Below are 13,559 nucleotides of genomic sequence, written 5' to 3' on the forward strand. Positions count from 1 at the left end.
AAAAACCTAGCCGACCTACATTGTAAATTTTTTATGCAACACCAAAACAAGAAAACTTCCTCTGCCGTAAAAAAAAACATTATATGCCAGCGAGCGTTTTTAAAAAAAAATTGCGCAATGTCGGCTGAAAAATATCAGTCGGGGCTACTTCACGACCGATATCGGCTATGGAGTTTTCTATTCAATCCCTTAATGAAATAGGCATGATGTCGGTAAGGAAATGTTCGATCGGCGTCGTGCGGTGATGCTTCCTTTTTAACCTCGATCGGTCATCTTTCCTGGCCGACGTCGACTGGCATTTTTTTCGATCAATATCGGTGAAAAATATTTTTTTGCCGAAATGGGCTAATGTATTCCTGGCCGAATAAATGCGAATATCCCAGTTTCGGCCGAAACAAAACGTCGATTGTGGTCGCACAAAAAAACCTAGCCGACCTACATTATACATTTTTTATGCAACACCAAAACAAGAAAACTTCCTCTGCCGTAAAAAAAACATTATATGCCAGCGAGCGTTTTTAAAACAAAATTGCGCAATGTCGGCTGAAAAATATCAGTCGGGGCTACTTCACGACCGATGTCGGCTATTGAGTTTTCTATTCAATCCCTTAATGAAATATGCATGATTTCGGTAAGGAAATGCTCGATCGGCGTCATGCGGTGATGCTTCCTTTTTAACCTCGATCGGTCATCTTTCTTGGCGGACGTCGACTGGCATTTTTTTCAATCAATATCGGTGAAAAATAAATTTTTGCCGAGATGGGCTAATGTTTTCCTGGCCGAATAAATGCGAATATGCCAGTTTCGGCCGAAACAAAACGTCGGTTGAGATCGCACAAAAAAACCTAGCCGACCTACATTGTACATTTTTTATGCAACACCAAAACAAGAAAACTTCCTCTGCCCGAAAAAAAAACATTATCTGCCAGCGAGCATTTTTAAAAGAAAATTGCGCAATGTCGGCTGAAAAATATCAGTCGGGGCTACTTCACGACCGATGTCGGCTATTGAGTTTTCTATTCAATCCCTTAATGAAATATGCATGATGTCGGTAAGGAAATGTTCGATCGCCGTCATGCGGTGATGCTTCTTTTTTAGACCTTGTTCGGTCATCTTTCCTGGCCGACGTCGACTTGCATTTTTTGCGATCAATATCGGTTAAAAATTAATTTTTGCCGAGATGGGCTAATGTTTTCCTGGCCGAAAAAATGCGAACATGCCAGTTTCGGCCAAAACAAAACGTCGGTTGAGCTCGCTCAAAAAAACCTAGCCGACCTACATTGTACATTTTTTATGCAACACCAAAAGGAGAAAACTTCCTCTGCTGTAAAAAAAAACATTCTCTGCCAGCGAGCGTTTTAAAAAAGAAATTGCGCAATGTCGGCTGAAAAATATCAGTCGGGGCTACTTCATGACAGATGTCGGCTATTGAGTTTTCTATTCAATCCCTTAATGAAATATGCATGATTTCGGTAAGGAAATGTTCGATCGGCGTCATGCGGTGATGCTTCCTTTTTAACCTCGATCGGTCATCTTTCCTGGCCGACATCGACTGGCATTTTTTGCGATCAATATCGGTGAAAAATATTTTTTTGCCGAGATGGGCTAATGTTTTCGTGGCCAAATAAATGGGAACATGCCATTTTCGGCCGAAATAAAACGTCGGTTGAGATCGCACAAAAAAACCTAGCCGACCTACATTGTACATTTTTTATGCAACACCAAAACAAGAAAACTTCCTCTGCCCTAAAAAAAAACATTATCGGCCAGCGAGCGTTCATTAAAAAAAATTGCGCAATGTCGGCTGAAAAATATCAGTTGGGGCTACTTCACGACCGATGTCGGCTATTGAGTTTTCTAATCAATCCCTTAATGAAATATGCATGATTTCGGTAAGGAAATGTTCGATCGGCGTCATGCGGTGATGCTTCCTTTTTAACCTCGATCGGTCATCTTTCCTGTCCGACGTCGACTGGCATTTTTTTCGATCAATATCGGTGAAAAATATTTTTTTGCCGAAATGGGCTAATGTATTCCTGGCCGAATAAATGCGAATATCCCAGTTTCGGCCGAAACAAAACGTCGATTGTGGTCGCACAAAAAAACCTAGCCGACCTACATTATACATTTTTTATGCAACACCAAAACAAGAAAACTTCCTCTGCCGTAAAAAAAAACATTATATGCCAGCGAGCGTTTTTAAAACAAAATTGCGCAATGTCGGCTGAAAAATATCAGTCGGGGCTACTTCACGACCGATGTCGGCTATTGAGTTTTCTATTCAATCCCTTAATGAAATATGCATGATGTCGGTAAGGAAATGCTCGATCGGCGTCATGCGGTGATGCTTCCTTTTTAACCTCGATCGGTCATCTTTCTTGGCGGACGTCGACTGGCATTTTTTTCAATCAATATCGGTGAAAAATAAATTTTTGCCGAGATGGGCTAATGTTTTCCTGGCCGAATAAATGCGAATATGCCAGTTTCGGCCGAAACAAAACGTCGGTTGAGATCGCACAAAAAAACCTAGCCGACCTACATTGTACATTTTTTATGCAACACCAAAACAAGAAAACTTCCTCTGCCCTAAAAAAAAACATTATCTGCCAGCGAGCATTTTTAAAAAAAAATTGCGCAATGTCGGCTGAAAAATATCAGTCGGGGCTACTTCACGACCGATGTCGGCTATTGAGTTTTCTATTCAATCCCTTAATGAAATATGCATGATGTCGGTAAGGAAATGTTCGATCGCCGTCATGCGGTGATGCTTCTTTTTTAGACCTCGTTCGGTCATCTTTCCTGGCCGACGTCGACTTGCATTTTTTGCGATCAATATCGGTTAAAAATTAATTTTTGCCGAGATGGGCTAATGTTTTCCTGGCCGAAAAAATGCGAACATGCCAGTTTCGGCCAAAACAAAACGTCGGTTGAGCTCGCTCAAAAAAACCTAGCCGACCTACATTGTACATTTTTTATGCAACACCAAAACAAGAAAACTTCCTCTGCCCTAAAAAAAACATTATCGGCCAGCGAGCGTTTCATAAAAAAAATTGCGCAATGTCGGCTGAAAAATATCAGTCGGGGCTACTTCACGACCGATGTCGGCTATTGAGTTTTCTATTCAATCCCTTAATGAAATATGCATGATGTCGGTAAGGAAATGCTCGATCGGCGTCATGCGGTGATTCTTCCTTTTTAACCTCGATCGGTCATCTTTGCTGGCCGACGTCGACTTGCATTTTTTGCGATCAATATCGGTTAAAAATATTTTTATGCCGAAATGGGCTAATGTTTTCGTGGCCGAATAAATGGGAACATGCCATTTTCGCCTAAACAAAACGTCGGTTGAGCTCGCTCAAAAAAACCTAGCCGACCTACATTGTACATTTTTTATGCAACACCAAAACAAGAAAACTTCCTCTGCCGAAAAAAAAACATTATCGGCCAGCGAGCGTTTTTAAAAAAAATTGCGTAATGTCGGCTGAAAAATATCAGTCGGGGCTACTTCACGACCGATGTCGTCTATTGAGTTTTCTATTCAATCCTTTACTGAAATATGCATGATGACGGTAAGGAAATGTTCGATCGGCGTCATGCGGTGATGCTTCCTTTTTAACCTCGATCGGTCATCTTTCCTGGCCGACGTCGACTGTCAATTTTTTCGATCAATATCGGTGAAAATTTTTTTTTTTTTCCGAGATGGGCTAATGTTTTCCAGGCCGAATAAATGGGAACAAGCCAGTTTCGGCCGAAACAAAACGTCGGTTGAGCTCGCACAAAAAAACCTAAACGACCTACATAGTACATTTTTTATGCAACACCAAAACAAGAAAACTTCCTCTGCCGTAGAAAAAAAACATTATATGCCAGCGAGCGTTTTTAAAACAAAATTGCGCAATGTCGTCTGAAAAATATCAGTCGGGGCTACTTCACGACAGATGTCGGCTATTGAGTTTTCTATTCAATCCCTTAATGAAATATGCATGATGTCGGTAAGGAAATGCTCGATCGGCGTCATGCGGTGATGCTTCCTTTTTAACCTCGATTGGTCATCTTTCCTGGCCGATGTCGACTGGCATTTTTTTAGATCAATATCGGTGAAAAATATTTTTTTGCCGAGATGGGCTAATGTTTTCGTGGCCGAATAAATGGGAACATGCCATTTTCGGCCGAAATAAAACGTCGGTTGAGCTCGCTCAAAAAAACCTAGCCGACCAACATTGTACATTTTTTATGCAACACTAAAACAAGAAAACTTCCTCTGCCGAAAAAAAAACATTATCGGCCTGCGAGCGTTTATAAAAAAAATTGCGTAATGTCGGCTGAAAAATATCCGTCGGGGCTACTTCACGACCGATGTCGGCTATTGGGTTTTCTATTCAATCCCTTAATGAAATCTGCATGATGTCGGTAACGAAATGTTCGATTGGCGTCATGCGGTGATGCTTCTTTTTTAGACCTCGATCGGTCAACTTTCCTCGCGGACGTCGACTGTCAATTTTTTCAATCAATATCGATGAAAAATATTTTTTTGCCGAGATGGGCTAATGTTTTCCAGGCCGAATAAATGGGAACATGTCAGTTTCGGCCGAAACAAAACGTCGGTTGAGCTCGCTCAAAAAAACCTAGCAGACCTACATAGTACATTTTTTATGCAACACCAAAACAAGAAAACTTCCTCTGCCGTAGAAAAAAAACATTATATGCCAGCGAGCGTTTTTAAAACAAAATTGCGCAATGTCGGCTGAAAAATATCAGTCGGGGCTACTTCACGACAGATGTCGGCTATTGAGTTTTCTATTCAATCCCTTAATGAAATATGCATGATGTCGGTAAGGAAATGCTCGATCGGCGTCATGCGGTGATGCTTCCTTTTTAACCTCGATCAGTCATCTTTCTTGGCGGACGTCGACTGGCATTTTTTTCAATCAATATCGGTGAAAATTTTTTTTTTGCCGAGATGGGCTAATGTTTGCCAGGCCGAATAAATGGGAACATGTCAGTTTCGGCCGAAACAAAACGTCGGTTGAGCTCGCTCAAAAAAACCTAGCAGACCTACATAGTACATTTTTTATGCAACACCAAAACAAGAAATCTTCCTCTGCCGAAAAAAAAACATTATCGGCCTGCGAGCGTTTTTAAAAAAAATTGCGTCATGTCAGCTGAAAAATATCCGTCGGGGCTACTTCACGACCGATGTCGGCTATTGAGTTTTCTACTCAATCCCTTACTGAAATATGCATGATAACGGTAAGGAAATGTTCGATCGGCGTCATGCGGTGATGCTTCCTTTTTAACCTCGATCAGTCATCTTTCTTGGCGGACGTCGACTGGCATTTTTTTCAATCAATATCGGTGAAAATTTTTTTTTTGCCGAGATGGGCTAATGTTTGCCTGGTCGAATAAATGCGAATATGCCAGTTTCGGCCGAAACCAAACGTCGGTTGAGTTCGCTAAAAAAAACCTAGCCGACCTACATTGTACATTTTTTATGCAACACCAAAACAAGAAAACTTGCTCTGCCCTAAATAAAAACATTATCGGCTAGTGAGCGATTTTAAAAAAAAATTGCGCAATGTCGGCTGAAAAATATCTGTCGGAGCTACTTCACGACCGATGTCGGCTATTGAGTTTTCTATTCAATCCCTTAATGAAATAGGCATGATGTCGGTAAGGAAATGTTCAATCGGCGTCATGCGGTGATACTTCCTTTTTAACCTCGATCGGTCATCTTTCCTGGCGGACGTCGACTGGCATTTTTTTCGATCAATATCGGTGAAAAATATTTTTTTGCCGAGATGGGCTATTGTTTTCGTGGCCGAATAAATGGGAACATGCCATTTTCGGCCGAAATAAAACGTCGGTTGAGCTCGCTCAAAAAAACTTAGCCGACCTACATTGTACATTTTTTATGCAACACCAAAACAAGAAAACTTCCTCTGCCGTAAAAAAAAACATTATATGCCAGCGAGCGTTTTTAAATAAAAATTGCGCAATGTCGGCTGAAAAATATCAGTCGGGGCTACTTCACGACCGATGTCGGCTATTGAGTTTTCTATTCAATCCCTTAATGAAATATGCATGATGTCGGTAAGGAAATGTTCGATCGGCGTCATGCGGTGATGCTTCTTTTTTAGACCTCGTTCGGTATTCTTTCCTGGCGGACGTCGACCATCAATTTTTTCAATCAATATCGGTGAAAAATATTTTTTTGCCGAGATGGGCTAATGTTTTCCTGGCCGAATAAATGCGAATATGCCAGTTTCGGCCGAAACAAAACGTCGGTTGAGATCGCACAAAAAAACCTAGCCGACCTATATTGTACATTTTTTATGCAACACCAAAACAAGAAAACTTCCTCTGCCGTAAAAAAAACATTTTTGGCCAGCGAGCGTTTTTTAAAAAAAAATTGCGCAATGTCGGCTGAAAAATATCAGTCGGGGCTACTTCACGACCGATGTCGGATACGGAGTTTTCTATTCAATCCCTTAATGAAATATGCAGGATGTCGGTAAGGAAATGTTCGATCGGCGTCATGCGGTGATGCTTCTTTTTTAGACCTCGATCGGTCAACTTTCCTCGCGGACGTCGACTGTCAATTTTTTCAATCAATATCGGTGAAAAATATTTTTTTGCCGAGATGGGCTAATGTTTTCCTGGCCGAATAAATGCGAATATTCCAGTGTCGGCCGAAACAAAACGTCGGTTGAGATCGCACAAAAAAACCTAGCCGACCTATATTGTACATTTTTTATGCAACACCAAAACAAGAAAACTTCCTCTGCCGTAAAAAAAACATTTTTGGCCAGCGAGCGTTTTTTAAAAAGAATTGCGCAATGTCGGCTGAAAAATATCAGTCGGGGCTACTTCACGACCGATGTCGGCTATTGAGTTTTCTATTCAATCCCTTAATGAAATATGCAGGATGTCGGTAAGGAAATGTTCGATCGGCGTCATGCGGTGATGCTTCTTTTTTAGACCTCGATCGGTCAACTTTCTCGCGGACGTCGACTGTCATTTTTTTCAATCAATATCGATGAAAAATATTTTTTTGCCGAGATGGGCTAATGTTTTCCTGGCCGAATAAAATGCGAATATGCCAGTGTCGGCCGAAACAAAACGTCGGTTGAGATCGCACAAAAAAACCTAGCCGACCTATATTGTACATTTTTTATGCAACACCAAAACAAGAAAACTTTCCTCTGCCGTAAAAAAAACATTTTTGGCCAGCGAGCGTTTTTTAAAAAAAATTGCGCAATGTCGGCTGAAAAATATCAGTCGGGGCTACTTCACGACCGATGTCGGCTATTGAGTTTTCTATTCAATCCCTTAATGAAATATGCATGATGTCGGTAAGGAAATGCTCGATCGGCGTCATGCGGTGATTCTTCCTTTTTAACCTCGATCGGTCATCTTTCCTGGCCGATGTCGACTGGCATTTTTTTCGATCAATATCGGTGAAAAATATTTTTTTGCCGAGTTGGGCTAATGTTTTCTTGGCCGAATAAATGAGAACATGCCAGTTTCGGCCGAAACAAAACGTCGGTGGAGCTCGCTCAAAAAAACCTAGCCGACCTACATTGTACATTTTTTATGCAACACCAAAACATGAAAACTTCCTCTGCCCTAAAAAAAAACATTATATGCCAACGAGCGTTTTTAAAACAAAATTGCGCAATGTCGGCTGAAAAATATCAGTCGGGCTACTTCACGACCGATGTCGGCTATTGAGTTTTCTATTCAATCCCTTAATGAAATATGCATGATGTCGGTAAGGAAATGCTCGATCGGCGTCATGCGGTGATTCTTCCTTTTTAACCTCGATCGGTCATCTTTCCTGGCCGATGTCGACTGGCATTTTTTTCGATCAATATCGGTGAAAAATATTTTTTTTCCGAGTTGGGCTAATGTTTTCTTGGCCGAATAAATGGGAACATGCCAGTTTCGGCCGAAACAAAACGTCGGTGGAGCTCGCTCAAAAAAACCTAGCCGACCTACATTGTACATTTTTTATGCAACACCAAAACTTGAAAACTTCCTCTGCCGTAAAAAAAAAACATTATTGGCCAGCGAGCGTTTGTAAAACAAAATTGCGCAATGTCGGCTGAAAAATATCAGTCGGGGGCTACTTCACGACCGATGTCGACTATTGAGTTTTCTATTCAATCCCTTAATGTAATATGCATGATGTCAGTAAGGAAATGTTCGATCGGCGTCAAGCGGTGATGCTTCCTTTTTAGACCTCGATCGGTCATCTTTCCTAGCGGACGCCGACTGTCAATTTTTTCAATCAATATCGGTGAAAAATATTTTTTTGCCGAGATGGGCTAATGTTTTCCTGGCCGAATAAATGGGAACATGTCAGTTTCGGCCGAAACAAGACGTCGGTTGAACTCGCTAAAAAAAACCTTGCCGACCTACATTGTACATTTTTTATGCAATACGAAAACAAGAAAACTTCCTCTGCCGTAAAAAAAAACATTATTTGCCAGCGAGCATTTTTAAAAAAAAATTGCGCAATGTCGGCTGAAAAATATCACTCGAGGCTACTTCACGACCGATGTCGGCTATTGAGTTTTCTATTCAATCCCTTAATGAAATATGCATGATGTCGGTAAGGAAATGTTCGATCGGCGTCATGCGGTGATGCTTCCTTTTTAACCTCGATCGGTCATCTTGCTTGGCGGACGTCGACTGGCATTTTTTTCAATCAATATCGGTGAAAAATATTTTTTTGCCGAGATGGGCTAATGTTTTCCTGGCCGAATAAATGCGAATATGCCAGTTTCGGCAGAAACAAAACGTCGGTTGAGCTCGCACAAAAAAACCTAGCCGACCTATATTGTACATTTTTTATGCAACACCAAAACAAGAAAACTTCCTCTGCCGTAAAAAAAACATTTTTGGCCAGCGAGCGTTTGTAAAAAAAAATTGCGCAATGTCGGCTGAAAAATATCACTCGAGGCTACTTCACGACCGATGTCGGCTATTGAGTTTTCTATTCAATCCCTTAATGAAATAGGCATGATGTCGGTATGGAAATGTTCGATCGGCGTCATGCGGTGATTCTTCCTTTTTAACCTCGATCGGTCATCTTTCCTGGCCGATGTCGACTGGCATTTTTTTCGATCAATATCGGTGAAAAATATTTTTTTGCCGAGATGGGCTAATGTTTTCGTGGCCGAATAAATGCGAATATGCCAGTTTCGGCCGAAACAAAACGTCGGTTGAGCTGCAAAAAAAAACCTAGCCGTCCTACATTGTACATTTTTTATGCAACACCAAATCAACAAAACTTCCTCTGCCGTAAAAAAAAACATTATCGGCCAGCGAGCGTCGTTAAAAAAAAATTGCGCAATGTCGGCTGAAAAATATCAGTCGGGGCTACTTCACGACCGATGTCGGCTATTGAGTTTTCTATTGAATCCCTTAATGAAATATGCATCATGTCGGTAAGGAATTGTTCGATCGGCGTCATGCGGTGATGCTTTCTTTTTAGACCTCGATCGGTCATCCTTCCTAGCGGACGTCGACTGTCAATTTTTTCAATCAGTATCGGAGAAAAATATTTTTTTGCCGAGATGGGCTAATGTTTTCCAGGCCGAATAAATGGGAACATGCCAGTTTCGGCCGAAATAAAACGTCGGTTGAGCTCGCTCAAAAAAACCTAGCCGACCAACATTGTACATTTTTTATGCAACACCAAAACAAGAAAACTTCCTCTGCCGTAGAAAAAAAACATTATATGTCAGCGAGCGTTTTTAAAACAAAATTGCGCAATGTCGGCTGAAAAATATCAGTCGGGGCTACTTCACGACAGATGTCGGCTATTGAGTTTTCTATTCAATCCCTTAATGTAATATGCATGATGTCAGTAAGGAAATGTTCGATCGACGTCATGCGGTGATGTTTCTTTTTTAGACCTCGATCGGTCAACTTTCCTAGCGGACGTCGACTGTCAATTTTTTCAATCAATATCGGTGAAAAATATTTTTTTGCCGAGATGGGCTAATGTTTTCCTGGCCGAATAAATGGGAACATGCCAGTTTCGGCCGAAACAAAACGTCGGTTGAGCTCGCTCAAAAAAACCTAGCCGACCTACATTATACGTTTTTTATGCAACACCAAAACAAGAAAACTTACTCTACCGTAAAAAAAACATTATCGGCCAGCGAGCGTTTTTAAAAAAAAATTGCGCAATGTTGGCTGAAAAATATCAGTCGGGGCTACTTCATGATGAGAATCATGAAACAGGCCAAATACAGTCTAAAGGCCCAAGTGGAGAAGGACGAAGGCCCAAGTGGAGAAGGACAAAGCCCCCGAGTGGAGAAGGATGAAGGCCCAGAGGCAGAGACACTATCAAGACTATTAATTGTTGCTGATGGCCCAAACTAATTTGAAGGCCCAAGTTAAATAAGTTTTTAGTTATAATTTATTTTTATTGTAATTTTGGCCCAAACTGTCTAGAAGGCCCATGTCTATTTTTATCTTTTTTTTCAGATACACTATAAGTATTGGTTTTTGTTTTGAATAAAAGAAACTTCTGGCATTTTGATCAAATTTGGTGAGAGTTTCTCTCTAGGTGGCGTCTAGCCAGACTTATCTTCCTTCACTGGAAGTGGCGTCTATCCAGACTTATCTTCCTTCATTGGAAGTGGCGTCTACCCAGACTTATCTTCCTTCACCGGAAGTGGCGTCTAACCTGACTTATCTTCCTTCACCGGAAGTGGCGTCTATCCTGACTTATCTTCCTTCACCGGAAGTGGCGTCATCCAAACCTTCGTAGCCTGTATCAAACGATCCACCCTGTAAGATTCTTATCATTTGGTATCAGAGCTTCGGCTCTTGATACAGGTTCTATCTTATCCTATTATTTTTCTTTGTAATTTTTCTAGGTTCGTGTTTTGTCCTTGTTCTGTTATTTGTTTTCTTGTTTGCGTCTTGTTGCGTTCTTGTTTTTGTCTTTGTTTCGTTCTTGTTCTTGTCACGTTTGTGTTCTTGTTGTTGTTCTTGTTTCTAGTGTCTTTCAGACTTTGTGTCAAAAAAAAAATTGTTTCAGTTCTGTTTCAAGTAAAAAAAAAGTTGCAGAAATTTTGAAAAAAAAAAGAGAAGAAAAGAGGAAAGAGAAAAAAGAGAAAGTGGGTGTTTGATCTTTGAACACGAAATTGAGGCAGTTAGAGGCTTTTTTTTTTTGGCAGAAAATCGTGTACCAAATCCCCTTATCTGGATTCTCTTCTGAATTCTGAGCGTTTTGATATATAGTGGGCCTCAAACAGACAACCGTAGCAAAAGTTATGAGCATTTGAAGTTTAGTTGTCATATCTGTTATCTTATCTGCTATGCTATCTATTATCTTATTTGTTATCATATCTGTTATCCAAATTAAATCTAATTTGTTATCCAAATCTGATCTGTTATCCAAATCAAATCAAGTCTAATCTGTTATCCAAATCAAATCCAATCTGCTATCCAAATCAAATCTAAATCCAAATCAAGTCTAATCTGTAAACCAAAGTCAAATCTGATTTGTTATCCAAATTAAATCTGCTACACAGTCTGTGATAATTAAACTGTCTTTCCTGTTATATACCTTGTGTGTCTAATTTGATTCATCCAGGAACTTAAGAGGGAGTGAGTGGTAAAAGGCAAGAGTGAAAACATCACACAAAAGCCTATATTGAGAGCATCAAACACGAGTGAACTACCATCAAAGAGAGAAAACACGTGAGTAGAGTGTGGTGAGGTCCTGAATTTTTATTTTTTTTAATTTACTGAAAAATTCTTTGTTCCTTAATCATGGCAAGAACTGGTGACAATGGTGGTGTATATCATCAACTGGACGAATCTCAGCGCTTATTTCTGGACGCGTGGACTATACAAATGCAACGTTTGTTGAACCGTAACAAAGAAGAGCCCTACAGACGAATAGTCAAATCTTCCTCGTTTACTCTTAAACCTCTATCCCCTAGAGAAGCGTGTGATGACCAAATCAGAATGAGAGAAAAGAGAGAACAAGAGAAAGAAAATAGTGAGGCTCCACAAAGGAATATGAAAAAGAAGAGTGATACACCCGAGGAAAAGAGTGATACACAAAAGAGAGAGAGTGATAATTCTAATCAGTTAACTATTTATGTTTCTCCTAGTGTTCAACCCTTATTGCAGGAATTTAAAGATGTCTTTTCCAAGGAGATTCCTCATGGACTGCCACCTTCAAGAAGCATAGAACATCAAGTTGATCTCCTTCTAGAAGCTTCATTGCCTAACAAGCCAACTTACAACAGCAAGCCCCAAGAGACTCAGCATAAGGATGCACAGGTCAAAGTTGAGTATGTGAAAAGATTGTATGACCAAGTGAAGGTGCAAATTGCAAAGAAGAATGAAAGTTATACTAAGCAAGCCAACAAGAAAAGGAAGGAAGTGGTACTTGAACCCCGTGATGATCCTGGACATTTGAGGACAAATGTTTTCCAAGAAGGAGGGAATGATGAGAATCATGAAACAGGCCAAATACAGTCTAAAGGCCCAAGTGGAGAAGGACGAAGGCCCAAGTGGAGAAGGACAAAGCCCCCGAGTGGAGAAGGATGAAGGCCCAAGTGGAGAAGGATGAAGGCCCAGAGGCAGAGACACTATCAAGACTATTAATTGTTGCTGAAGGCCCAAACTAATTTGAAGGCCCAAGTTAAATAAGTTTTTAGTTATAATTTATTTTTATTGTAATTTTGGCCCAAACTGTCTAGAAGGCCCATGTCTATTTTTATCTTTTTGTTCAGATACACTATAAGTATTGGTTTTTGTTTTGAATAAAAGAAACATCTGGCATTTTGATCAAATTTGGTGAGAGTTTCTCTCCGGGTTCCTTATTGAACCAATTATCAGACTTATCAAGGTAATCCTTGTGGCGTCTACCCTGACTTATCTTCCTTCACCGGAAGTGGCGTCTACCCTGACTTATCTTCCTTCACCGGAAGTGGCGTCATCCAAACCTTCGTAGCCTGTATCAAACAATCCACACTGTAAGATTCTCATCACTTCACGACCGTTGTCGGCTATTGAGTTTTCTATTCAATCGCTTAATGAAATATGCATGATGTCGGTAAGGAAATGTTCGATCGGCGTCATGCGGTGATGCTTCCTTTTTAACCTCGATCGATCATCTTTCCTTGCCGACGTCGACTGGCATTTTTTTCAATCAATATCGGTGAAAAATATTTTTTTGCCGAGATGGGCTAATGTTTTCCTGGCCGAATAAATGCGAATATGCCAGTTTCGGCCGAAACAAAACGTCGGTTGAGCTCGCTCAAAAAAACCTAGCCGACCTACATTGTACATTTTTTATGCAACACCAAAACAAGAAAACTTCCTCTACCGTAAAAAAAAAAACATTATCAGCCAGCGAACGTTTTTAAAAAAAAATTGCGCAATGTCGGCTGAAAAATATCAGTTGGAGCTACTTCACGACCGATGTCGGCTATTGAGTTTTCTATTCAATCCCTTAATGAAATATGCATGATGTCGGTAAGGAAATGTTCGATCGGCGTCATGCGGTGATGCTTCCTTTT

The sequence above is a fragment of the Glycine max genome, chromosome 13 (genome assembly GCF_000004515.6).
Source record: "Glycine max cultivar Williams 82 chromosome 13, Glycine_max_v4.0, whole genome shotgun sequence".
Lineage (NCBI taxonomy): Eukaryota > Viridiplantae > Streptophyta > Magnoliopsida > Fabales > Fabaceae > Glycine > Glycine max.